We start from the raw sequence: 14,067 nt of genomic DNA, 5'->3' as shown, positions 1-14,067 counted from the left end.
CAATATTATGTCAGCTTATTATTACCACAATTACAGATCAGAGTGGATCTACAAATGCACAAACATTAGTAACAGGAAGAATATTGTTAATTTTACACTTAATTTTCATTTTGTCCAACATTTATTGTTAAAGGGTAATTCTGCTATTATTTACTTCGATCATATTGATTTATATGTGGCCCCTGAACTAAAATGAGTTCCACATCCTTGATTGTTTATATCAATGTAATTTTTGCACTTTGCAATTTCATCCCATATGCCGCCTGTTTGACACCTGTGTTCTAGACAAATCACCTGCTGGTTTATTGAAGGTGCTGCTGTTCGTTGGAGCCCAGTGACTTACTTTCTACTGTGACGTTGCGATAAAGGAAAGTTTGTGGACAATTATATCTTAGTCATTAACTCACAGGCCCGTTGATTTACACCAGGTGTGTCAAACACATTTTATTACAGGCTCCACGTTCAGCCCAATATGATCTCAAGTGGATGAGTAAAATAATAACAGTGAAAAAAAGTAAAATGACATTATGAAAGTGTTTACATCTTCAAAGTTTCCTTAAAAATGTGAATAACATAAATAAAACCCTGAAATATCTCAAGAAAAATAAGTGCAATTTTTACAAAATTATGTCCCATTTTATCATTTAAACATGTACATTATAGACAGAATATTGTTAAAATTACACTTCCCTTAAGATATTTCAGGTTTTTCGTATTTGTTCAGGTTATTCACATTTTGTGTGAAAGGATAGTTTGTAAATGTCAACAGTTTCATGTAATTATACTTTCTTACTCAATGAAAAAAGGAAAAATTTGGAGTTGTTATTATTTATAGTTTATTAATGTTGTATTTTACTGGTCTGGTCCACTTTAGATCATATGAGTCTGGATGTGGAACCTGAACTAAAAAGATTTTAACACCATTGATTGTTATATCTTACATTTCACTAATTCATCCCAGGGGCTGGATTGGACCCTTTAATGGGCCAGTTTTGGCTCACGGGCCATATCTTTAACACCTGTGATTTATGCAAATGATTATTTATATTATCAACTAAATCACTTGTTACAAAATTGTTCCTTCATCATAATTGTGAAAAATCAGACAAAAAAGCAGCAAGTACAGACATCAAAGTTCAATTCAAAGTCAATGAGGACGAACACACACTGATGACGGTAAAGGTTTATTCTGCTTCATTACAGGTAAAAGGCCGAGGTTTTCACTTCACATTTTACATTCACATGGTTTTTATTTTTCCTCCTTTTCCTTTCACAGGATTTGAGCATGTGGTTTCCTGTAGTGTTTGTTTATGTATTAGATCAAACTCATGTTAGTTCAGGTTCCACATTCAGTCCAATCTGATCTGAAGTGGATCAGAACCAGGAAAATAAAAACAGAATAACCTATAAATAATGACAAATACAAACTTTTTTCTTTGTTATAGTGTAAAGAAGTATGAAGATGTCTGTTTACATTCATTCATTCATTTTATATAATAAACTAGAAATTATGTCAAGTATTCTGTTTTACAGTGAAAAAAGTCAAATTACATAATAAAAATGTTTACAAACTATCCTTTAAAATTTTCCACATCTACAATCATGAATAACCTGAAACATCCTGAGAAAAATAAGTGCAATTTTAATGCCTCAGTTTATCACTTCCACATGTACTTTATAACTTATAGATCAGTGGCTCTACAAATATACAAAACATTTAATAACATACAGAATATGGGTAAAAATGATTTTATTTTTCTTCGGATGTTTGATTGTTCAGATTATTCACATTTTGTGTAAAGGATCATTTGTAAATGTCATTTTACTTTTTTGCACCAAAACAAAGAAAGAAGTTTGGAGTTGTCATTATTTATGGGTTATTATACTGTCATTTTACAGATCAGACCCACTTGAGATTAAATTGGTCTGAATGTGGAACCTGAACCAAAGTGAGTTTTAACATCCTTGATTGTTAATACTTGTGTGTAATGTTTGCATTTAAAAAAATTGGAACCTGGATTGGACCCCTGGGTCAGTTCTGGCTAGTTTTTTATCTGTTATGACACAAGATCGTTTCAGTTTGTTCCTGAATTTCCACTGCAGTTTGTACATTAAAATGTGTAAAGAACCATTTCGTACTTGTCTACATATTATTGTCTACATATACTTGATGACATATTATCCCTTAAATGACTACAAAGTATCCCTTAAATGACTACAGATAAACCCTTAAATGACCACAGATAAACCCTTAAATGGCTACAGGTAAACACTTAAATGACTACAGATAAACCCTTCAATGACTATAGATTATCCCTGAAATGACAACTGATGAACCCTTAAATGGCTACAGATTATGTCTTAAATGACTAGAGATAAACCCTTAAATGAGTATAGATTATCCCTTAATTGACTACAGATAAACCCTTAAATGGCTACAGATTATCCTTTAAATGACTACAGATAAACCCTTAAATGACTACAGATAAACCCTTAAATGACTACAGATAAACCCTTAAATGACTACAGATAAACCCTTAAATAGCTACAGATAAACCCTTAAATGACTACAGATGATCCCTTAAATGACTGCTTCCACATATAGATTCCATGTAGATGTGACAGATACAAACTGCTGTTCCACAGGCAAAACAGACGTGTAATTTCTGTAATAAAAGACCCACAACATGTAGTTACACTAAATTGGCATTTGATAGTGTCACTCCCCTAAATTTCACACATTTTTTTTTTCAAAGTAGTTATTGCCACAGTACTGTGGTACTAACGTTCTCATTTGTCTATTGCCGCAGAGCCAGTCAGTGCCCTCCTTATGTGTAGACTGGTGTAGACCTGTCCCCCTGCTGACACAGTACTGTACTAAGCATGGCACATGCCATGTGCCTATCTGGTAACAGGAAAAGGCTAGGGTACCAGTTACTGAGGTTTTGTCCAGACAACAACGCTTGTGGTATTTCTCTTCTGCAAATTCTAAAAGTTTTGTGTCCATACATGCATCATTTCAAGAAATATCTGCGTCCAGGTGGAAACAGGAAAACTGGGTTAAAATGTATGTCACACCCATGTGTGGCGCTGTACACAAACACAGACAGAGCCGAAGGATCCCCTAAAATCACAGAAGAATGCAGTGAGCATGTGCATTAGGTTACGTCTGTGATTTTCGTCTTCTGGTCACATGGTACTATGGTGTCATCGTTTCCAAACAGTGGTGTTTATGCTATCCATACGGCAACGCAAGGGCAGTGTTGGGGGATTTTTCCACTCTGGGACCCGTTCTCCAAAAATACCATTTCAAGACACTGACAATGCTGGTGTCATGTGGATGAAAGGCTGAAATGATCTGAAACTTTTGCGGATTGACATAATTTTGTCAAATGTCCCCAAGTCTCCGCCCACAAACACCACAGGTGTTCTTCCCTGACATTCAAACGTCTGTTCAGTACTAACCTTTGACATCAGAGCTCAGCTGCTTCTAAAACACACGTTCAAGGACTGTCAAACAGGTCTTCATGCACATTGCACTGTCCCGTCATCGTCATCATTGTCCCTTTGCATAACAGTGTGGGACAAACCTTTGTCTCCTTTGTCTCTGTGGTGCTTTAAGTGCCTGTTTTCACTCTGATGCCTCAGTATTTAACCCAAAAAGACCCAGGGATACTTCTGTTTCAGTGCCCCAAAAATTTTTTCTCTGTATTTTAAGTGATTTGTCCCCATTTATTCTAATATTATCCTCTGTATTTTGTATTTTTCACTGTAAATCATGTATTTTCCAGATGTGGCTGCTCTAAGACTACAAGAGAGGCAATGCTTCCCCCAAAATTTAAGCAGAAAAAAGAAAGTGGATAGTGTCAGGAGATTTACAGACTGATCTCAACAAATGGCGTTGCCTGTCACACCAGTCCTTAAGGCATTTGGCATGCTATACGTATGCATTTTTGACCTTTCCCGTGTTATTCAACGCCATGTGATCGTGTGTTGTTTTACGCTAAGACCTCTGGTTCAGATAACCCTAACCCCCAGTGTGTGGTATTTGGTGCAAGGATTCAGGTTGGACAGGGGGCTAATAGCAGCGTGAACACACATGCAGAAAGCTCATAATGTGTACAGATAACATGCCAATTAAAAGTGGTGTGTATATTTAGTCATGAAAGCTGTTTCCCCTTGAATACCACGTTTTAATCTGTACTTATCAGCCTTTTTGAAGTAATTTCTTGTAAAGCACGATGGTTCCAATAGATTTCTCACACTGAAGCAGAGGCTGCTCTCACCTCAAATCCATTGAAGTAGGAAGGTGGGAGCGTTTGAAATAATCTACTCAGTCATTGGACAAAATATATAAAATAAATCATTCACCAACTTATGACCATAAATCATAAGTTTGTGATTTGCAAAAATGCTACTTCTGCTTCCCCTATTCTTAAAACCACCAGCCACTACTGGTATTTTCTTATATTTAATTTAGATGTTCATGCGATCTCAGAGAAAATTCAATGGTTATTATATGAAAACAGAGGAAAAAGTCAAGAAAAAGTGACTTTTTCAGTCCAGTCTCTCACTAACTGAACATAAACCCAGTGTGTCCATCCACTGTCATTGATCCAACTCCATGGGTTTCACTGGTCAATCAGTGTTGTAGAAGATTGTGTTTCCATGGTAACTACGGAGCCTCTGAACATCCAAATGGGTCATATCTGATGACCATGAAAAGATGACAAACTGTGTTTTACACCACACTGATTCTTGAGATTTTGGATAAAACAGGATTTTTTTGTGAGACAAAAGTAAGTTTTTAAAAATCCTAAGTCTTATGGTCATAGAACCATTTCTTGGCCACCAAGTTTTATAGTGATGCAACCTCCCCATTTTGTAATGTTTTCATAAAATAGGTGTTTTTCCTGTCATTACTTTGTTTTTGTCAACACCGTCAGACACAACAAAAAGCTAATTATTCCTATTTATTTAGTCAAGTATGGATTTTCAACCTTTAAATAATTGAGTCTGACACCATATGTACATATATATGCTGCTGAATGTTGAATATTCAGTTTTGTTCATTTTTTTTACTAGTTCTCTTGTTCTCCTCAATTGTGCAACAGCATCATGCAACTTTCATCTTTACCTTTAAACAAGCAAAGTAACAATACTGTAATTAAAAAAAACACATTTCTAATTTTCAACTGACAACTACTTTAATAATTCAACTGCATTGACAAAACAGATTATAAGTATATTCACTAAAAAACAAATAAAGCTCCATCTGACGGTGTTGACTTAGACCTGACGGTGTTGACACAAATCTGACGGTGTTGACAGTGGCTTCATTACAACAAGCAATTCCAACATTTCATCACTTAAGTTAATGTTTCTTTGCTTAAAAACTATATTTCACTATTCTGGAACAAATAACAAATAGGCTAATTTGACAATTTAATTATTTTATTCTGTGAACATTATATAATTTCAGAAAGGAACACCATAAACATAAACAACAAAACTATTTCTCTTACTATATTCCTTTGACACTTTTTTTTTTTAATGAAGTGTCCACAGTCCTGTGGGACTACCTTTGTCATGTGTCTATGACCACAGATCCAGTCAGTGTCCTGGTTCTGTCCTGTGTGGACTGGTACCCTGTCCCCCTGCTGACACAGTACTGTGGACAGAACCATCACACAGGCCACAGGCCGATCCGATTACAGGAGAAGGACAGGGGACCAGTTACCAGCAGCTGCTTTGTGCCTATTCACACTTGCAGTTTCAGCACGGAGGCAAACAACATGAAACCTGGCGACTGTTTTGCCTCATATGAGGAATTTGCCCAGGTTTTGGATGACTATAAATCAGCCACTGGGACAACGTTCAGAGTGCAGAATTCAGATCATTTGATTGGCTCTGTGGCAGTAGACAAACTGATATTTTGTGCCACAGTACTGTGGCTGTAGCTGTTGCATTTTTTTATCTGATTCCACATCTTTCTCTAACTCCTTTTTACATCTTCTCTACAGTCCATTCCCTGTTTCTTCTCCTTCGCGCCTCCATTGATAGCTGCTGCCTAGCCATGACTTTCCAAAAAATATAAAAGTCAGAGTTTAATGAAATTGGGTCAAATGTTGGTTAAATTCATTTCCATTTGGCTTTTGTCATTGGGGATACATATAATATGGGATATTGTAGGATTACAATAGTCTAACTATGAGCATCCTCAATGACTAAATGTCTGAACGGACATAATATTGTACGACACACTGATGGAGCACAATGAGCTGCAGAGCAATTTAATGGTTAAATGATTTAAATGGTATTGTAGGTCTGTATGGAAGAACTATAGGTGGAATTTTGCAAAAAAAAAAAAAAAAAAGATAAAGAGGTTAATGAAACATGAAAAGTCATATTAGTATTTTTTGTGATCATAATCTATATTATAAAAGCCAAGTGGTCTGTGTATGTGTGTCTCAGGATTCACACAAAATCCAGAAAGAGCTGACTGCTGCAGTTTCTCAGACTTACTTATTTTTAGTCAATGAATAGACTATTGAAAATAGCAAATTGATCGGACCAATATTTTGGGAGATATTAGTAATTTTGGAATACAATAGCCTTACAATCACGTTGCTATGGCAGGAAGGCGTTGGTGGTGACTGCTGGACAAATGTGGTAACACGGGTCAACACGGTAGTGTGTATTCACTCAGTTTTGAATGATCTTTGGCCTTTTGTCAACACCGTCAAACTACATGTCAGCACCGACAGACAGAAAACCTGACGGTGTTGACAAAAAGCTACTTTTTTACATGATGTGCATGAGCTGTATACATTAGCCATCTGGTGTTAGCCTGGGGTACTAGCTACCTCTAGCTCTGCTATAAATGTTTACATTTATGCAATAATTCTATTTAATATTTTCTATACAAAAGTGACGGTGTTGACACATCATGGTTGTGACAGTAAAGATATCAAAAAATACGTAAAGACTTTTGAAGACATAGAACACTTAAAGGAGGCTGAGTGAACTTGTTGCATGTGCTGGATCTGGAAGGGGAAGACGAGAGTCCTCCTATAGGTGACCCTGTGATGCCTGATTTTTTACTCTTTTTTAAAATATCTAACGGTGTTGACAGAAACGTGGGACACATTTTTAGGAAACAAAATAATAGTAAATGTTAATGAAAATTCATGGCTCTTAGTTTTCAAGTGATTTTTTATTCTATTTTTTTCCTTTGATAAGTATTTTATTCATTTAAAAAGAGTTTTCACTGTTTGTTATCAAATTGAAATGATAACCTCTTATCTGTGGACGAATCATTTTGTGGGTAATGGGCTAACAGATTATTATAAAATTCATTAAATTAAATACAAACTTATGGAAAAAAGGCTACATTTGTGCAAAAGACCCTTAAAAGATCAACTCTGACAAGTTTTATAGTAAAAATATTATTCATTTTCAATGGAATTAGCACTTTTCTGAGTGGGACATGTTTTTTCCAAAATCTCACCAATCAGTGACCAATTATTTACATGGATTGGTAGGATTAGTGAATCAGCAGGTATTCAACAGTTCCATCAGTAGATGGTTTAGGTTAAAGGTGGATGTTTGGCTCTTTATGGGTTAACCCAACAGCCCGACACCGTCACCAACTCAGAACCTGTTTCATTTCATGTCTCTGCCAGTTTTGTTATGTTGTTTTTTTGTCAATCTGCTTATTTTAACTGCAAATAAATGTAATGCTTCAAAAAGGATGATGTCTTTATTAAGTTTTTTTGTATTTTTGTACAAACAAATAAACAATGATGACAAACTGATTGGAGTGCCTTCAAAATGTGACAAAGATCCTCTATTTACAAAGATCATCCTCAATGATATGAAGCTGTAAACATGTGGATGATATGAGATGAACTCTTAGACACATAAGTGGGTCCAAATGACCCCTGAGGTGGTTTTATTCCAGTATCTTTGAAATGAAAGTTATTTCATATTCCAGGTATTCCTTTTATACAGGGTGTTTGTGCAGGTCTTGAAGTCTTAAAGTATGGAATTTTGAAACACTGTTTTCCAGACCTTGAGAAGTCTGGGATGTTGTATGAAAGTCTTAAAGTATGAAAAAAAGTTCCTCTCATAGTTGAGTTTTAGAGAATGCTCAAAGGCACATAATCTAGTAAGAAAATAAATACATGAGGAACGTTTATAACAAACTGGATCTGATTTCACTAACCGGTCGGTACTGGAATGATTCTGGTGGAACTTGTTTTTGTGATATCCATGCACTTTTGTGATTTTCATATATTTTGAAAACGTTTGTCAGTAAAACATAATTTACTGTGAATTATTCATTCATTCATACATTTATCATAGTGAACTCTTCTACTACACAAAATATGTACAATCTCAACCTAAAAAGTAGGCACCCAAGTATAAAAGTACATAAAGTACAGGTCTGGGGAAAAAATAGCAGTTTTTTTGAGACTGATCTCAGGAAATCACATTGTATGTCACGCCAATTCTTATGGCATTTGGCGTGCTATAGCGACGTATTTTCATGTTATTCAGTGCCATTTGATCGCACGTCAGTTTACGCCAAGATCTGCAGTTCACATAACCCTAACCCTCAGTGTGTGGTATTTGACACATTGATTCAGGTTGGACCGGGGGATAGTAACAGCATGAACATACACATGGAAAACTTACAAAGCATACAGATAACACACCAATTAAAAGTGGCGTGTATTAGGGTGTGTCTTAAAAACCAAGTTTGGATTTTTTTTTCCAAATGATGAAAGAACATGTTTTATAAAATTTTATAACAGTACTATTTGTTCAAGTGGTGCCACACAGCAGACTTTACCTAGAGCAAAATGTATTGACCTTATGACGATTTACACCGTAATATTTTGATATGTACAAATATTTTCATGAAATAACTTTATTAAGTTGACAATTATTTTGTGCAACATAATTAGTGATATTGAAACATTTTTTTTCAAAATGTCTCTACTTGAAATTTGCAATTGTTCTCATTTTTCGGTGGGCTTCTCTTTTGCTGTGCTGGGATACTGGCGCCTGTGGGCCACGGCTCAGGACGTAGAGCAGGTCGTCTAATAACTAAAGGGTTGGCGGTTTGAGTCCCGCTCTGTCCTAGTCATGCGCTGTTGTGTCCTTGGGCAGCACACCCACCGTGCCTCCACTGTCACTCACACAAAAAATTGGTACTTTTAAGACGTACCCTAGCATGTATATTTATGCAAGCCATGATATTACGTTGCAGTTTTGAAAAAGTCTGGAATTTTTATTTGGATAGAGAGCAAACACCATGTTTATAGATTTTATAAATTGTAGTTTTTGTATGACTACCCCAGGCTTCCATAAGTGGGTCAAAATGACCTGCATTCATCTACAATAGAATTACATCTGAACCTTTGGTTTTGCTGTTGAATGAATCAAAGGACTCACTCACAAAATGGATGTGGATTTATTTCTGTTATATACTATATATTACATATACTTTACTTTTCAAATTTTCTAAATGTTTTAAAAAACATTTTATAATTATTTATAAAAATGTAAAAAATAAATAAATCAAAAGTATTTCTAATGTGAAATTAGTCTTTTTTGGACCAAAATACATTGCAAATGATTATTTTTAACATGACAAAATGACACAATTGTCATAAAAACCCATGGATGTGAATGGGGGTCATTTTGACCCGTTTTTCTTGTGGAGTGTGGAGTGGAGGGTCCTGACACTCAGACATCCAAGGGTTCAGATTACTTTATCTATTATTTATTTTTACTTTTCTTTTTTTGATTCTCTTTCAGATGGAACGTGCGTCTTGAGATTTCTTGAGTTTTTGGTGATGTGTTATTTCGTATTAGTGTTCTTGTTTGTATAAAATGGAAAAAAACAAAACAGGTCCAATTCCCTTTTGGAGCAAAATAGGTACCTCTTCACTTATCCCATTGGAACCAATCTGACACACGGTGCCTTCAGGTGCTGTCAGGAAGATGATCCTTTCCACCACTGAATTAGAAATTACGATTGCGTTGTGTTCAAGTGCTTTTGTTGTCATAGTGAAATGAAAAATGTCCGATACACAGTTTACAGTGACTTCCTACAGATGTTCATTCATCTGATCAACAACTGCTGTAAAGCTCTGTGAGGTGACTTTGTTGTGACACTGGGCTCTATAAATAAAACTTAATTGAACTGAATCAGGTAAAGCTCTTATTGTCATTTTTTTGCTAATTGTGTAAACAATAAATGTGCAAAATCATCAGCTATCAGCAGCAGACTGTTGATATAAGCATCGTTTAATACTTATATGAATCCCTTGTTGCTCTTCGCCATGTTGAAAAGGTCAAAGGTCATTTTCATCTCGTGGATCAAATTTTCCCCCAGTTCTTCAGTGGAAAATATGATGTGAGGGGGTGATCTCTTATTGATGTACATTCTGAGTGCCTTATTTAGTCCAAACCTGTCAAACTTCAATTCCTCTCTTTGTCTTTTTCTATTATTCCATCCTGTTTTGATCCTAAAACACACAGTAAAGCAAAACCACTGAAGAAAAGGAACACCAGCACATACTCACAGCAGCTTTTATGACACTGAAACAGACGACAATTCACAGCAGCACCTTTACCTGGAATCATGGCTCAGGGGTTAAAGGGTTAAACCTACCTCCATTTGACTGTTGTTGTGATTATTACAATTGCAACAGTTGTGCAGTTCTACATATACCAAGGGCTGCTTCCCCTCATTTTTATAGGTAGATTTTATTACTATTTGACATTTTATTTTAATATTCTTCATATTTTATGACTTTATTGTCACCCACACTGTGGGATCAATAAAGTCTTATCTTATTTTGTCTTTTTTTTGTCAGGTCTCAAGAAAGTCTAGAATCCAATAATTGGAATTTCAGGCCTTGATTAACACTCAACTGTCTTAATAAAATTAGATTATAGAGTTCACATCAGTTATACGGTTGCATCAACATTAAACTCTAATTTAAAAAAAAGTTTTTAATCAGATTGTAAAAAAACAAGATGGAACCAACGAGCAACATCATTGTTAAAAGTGTAAAGAACTTGGAAAATAAACAATGAAATGGGTCCTATTGGTCAGACGAGTCTTCAATAATTTTTTTTTCCAGCTACACATTTTTTTATTGAACTTCCAGAACTGTGCCAGAGCGGTAGAGAAAACAGTGGCAACACTTCCATAGACTCCAGTTGTAAAAAATGCTGGATGAACTATGGACCTACTTCCAGGTTACGGAGGCACCAATAGTTCCAAACATTGCGTATCGCAGCATCGGAACACATTCATTTCTATTGCTGCTGATCTAGCAACTCCAGTGGTAACAAGAAGATACGGTCATCTTTCAAATTATCAAATGTATTTCCTGTATTAGCGAACATTTATGCTGTAGATTCTGTTTTCTTTGGTATGTGTTAGCGTTCAAATAAATTTATATCTTATCCAACCGTTATGTTCGATTTTCAGCTGTAGCCCTATAGTTAGCTAGCTTGACTTTGCTAGCTTTTGAGCTTTAACCACTATAACTACAAATTATGGAGTTTCTAAGGTAACATGAGTACAAATATGGTAATCAGTGGGTTTTACTTTAGTTGTTTTGCTGAATCTGGTCGTGTTCGATTCAGTTTGCCCGCTGAGGTCATGTGCTAATTAGTGTCATTTACTGAGGGTAGAAATATGGGTACACTGTGCCAGTTATTTTATTCTATTTGTAATTTATTAATGTTTCATAATGGCATGTGATGCCTGTAAGTAGTTTTATTTGTCCTGCGCTTGTTTTGTAAACCTACTGCTAAATTTAAAATTTTTCAAAGTAATAAATGCAGTCCTTTCAGTGGTCACCTCCACTACTCAAAAGCAAAACTGACACATACATACAGTAGTGCAACAACAGTTGGAAATATATTTGTGTGTGGTTTATTTGGATATATACCTGCACTTGCTGTTGTCTGTCCCATAGAAGAACACGACAGCGCGCGGTTTGTTTGGAACTACTGAGGGTTACATGAACCATGTGATCACTGTAGCGGCGACATCAAAGCCTGTCACAACTCTCTCTCTATGGCTCTGGTCTGTGCATCAGCCTGGTTTTAGACTCGACCCATGATCTGGGGTCAGGGTGGGCAGGGCCTCATGCTGCTTTCATGGGCGGTGGGAATCTGCATTTGTGTATTTCTGTACCCAGACTGAGTCTTACATCCCATAATTAGGAAATGACTGAGGAGAGAATGGGCAACAGTGTAAAACATGTGGGAATGTTTAGGTTTTTCATGTCCCATTTCTGTCCCAAACGTCCTGGTGGACATAAAAAAATAAATAAATCCAGTGAAGAAGCTTGAAATAAAGACATGAAAGGACACATGCACATGGACAGACTAGGCCATAAGAACCAGAACGGGGCTGAGTCGGAACTGATAAAACCTTTATTTCACTTTAAATCGTCTTTTACATTTTGTCCTGTTTATAACATGTAAGGTGGTGAAACTAGAGTTGGATTATTTTAAAAGACATACACAAATCTAGAATTACGTCAATAACCAGGTGAAGGCAAAGTGTCAACGAGGAGTTTTTTTTTTGTCATTTTTCCTTTTGTTTTTTTTATTTGTGTCCTTAAGCTAACGTCTACATTTTCACAACCACGTGCGCGCTAAGCACTAAAACCATCACAGGAGCAAACTTTTTTTGGTCTTTTTTTGGGTATTTTTAGTGTTTTTTTTTCTCTTTTATTTGTAATTTTAAGCAGAATACTGGTCAGTAAAAACAAAATGATTGAAATACCAGATATACAGACAGGCTCGGTGCCACATTCACTACTGCATGGGATCAGTTTTTTCCTTCAAAAGCGCAGAATAACCTTTTTTGTTCAGCTAACGAGAAAAAAGAGCGGCAGGGAGGAGCTTGGAGTATTTTTTTTTTTTTTACTTTTTTAACCTCAGTGCATGAAAACAACTTGTCCCCAGCAAAAAGAAACAAAAAAACCATTGAGACGTGACTTTTCTACACCTACAGTGGAATGTCGACGGTGTGGTTTATGACAAGGTTATTGTGACACTGAGTGGAGAAAACAAACAAAATGTAAAAAAAAAAAAAAAAAAAAAAAAAAAAAAAAAAAAAAACACGAGGAGCCGTCGATGGAAAATGTCTGCTGACATTTATCAGGTCAGTTTGATTTGCAAACAAGGAGCCGAAATTTTCACTAGTTTGTAATGTCCAAAAAAAAAAAAAAAAAAAAAAAAAAAAAAAAAGATGCAGGAATGATCTGGAAAGTACCATAAAATGACAGAGGTCGTAAAAACCTCAATGTTGGACAGTAATACCAATATTTTCCCCGTTTTCTGCCTCCCCTCCACATACAAATCTGATCTCCTTATGACTTTCGGAACTTTTTAACTTTTTTTTTTAAACATGTGATGCAGGGTTCAACTTTAACGGATCAAAAGTCAATGATTTACTTTTATTTATTGACTCTTATCAAATATGCTGCTCATAATGGGAAAAAAAAAAGCCAAACATCTCAGTCTATTTCCATCATCAGCTTCAGATTAAAAAAAAAAAAAAAAAAAGTACGACTTTTTATCCAATCAGGTCTCTGAGTTTACTGCTATTGACATTTCAGGTCAGCGGTTTTTTTTTTAAAAACATATATATGTACATATACTTAGAGACACTAGAGCTTCATTAACATTAGTTACAGGTTAAGAACTTTGAGGTCCAACAGAAACTGCAGGTTTATTATGTGTCAAAAATAGGTCATAAGGTCAAAAATCCCTATTAGTTTGATCTGGGCTGTAATGAACCAGGGATAATAAAATACATCTACTCATTAATAAAACTTTAACCTTCTAAAAAATGGTTTCTGCTACATTCAGGCCTCTTGTTCACAAGGATAGAACATTCCTGCACTTCCAAAGTGTGGATTTTTAATAACTGTTTGGGAACAGGTTTAATAAACTGTGTTTAATTGTTACAATTTAAAGCTCAATGAAATCCCTATGGAAATATTTGATGAACAGGAGGTT

This window comes from Sphaeramia orbicularis, chromosome 5, assembly GCF_902148855.1.
Source record: "Sphaeramia orbicularis chromosome 5, fSphaOr1.1, whole genome shotgun sequence".
NCBI lineage: Eukaryota > Metazoa > Chordata > Actinopteri > Kurtiformes > Apogonidae > Sphaeramia > Sphaeramia orbicularis.
Note: the sequence above shows the minus strand (reverse complement) of the source record.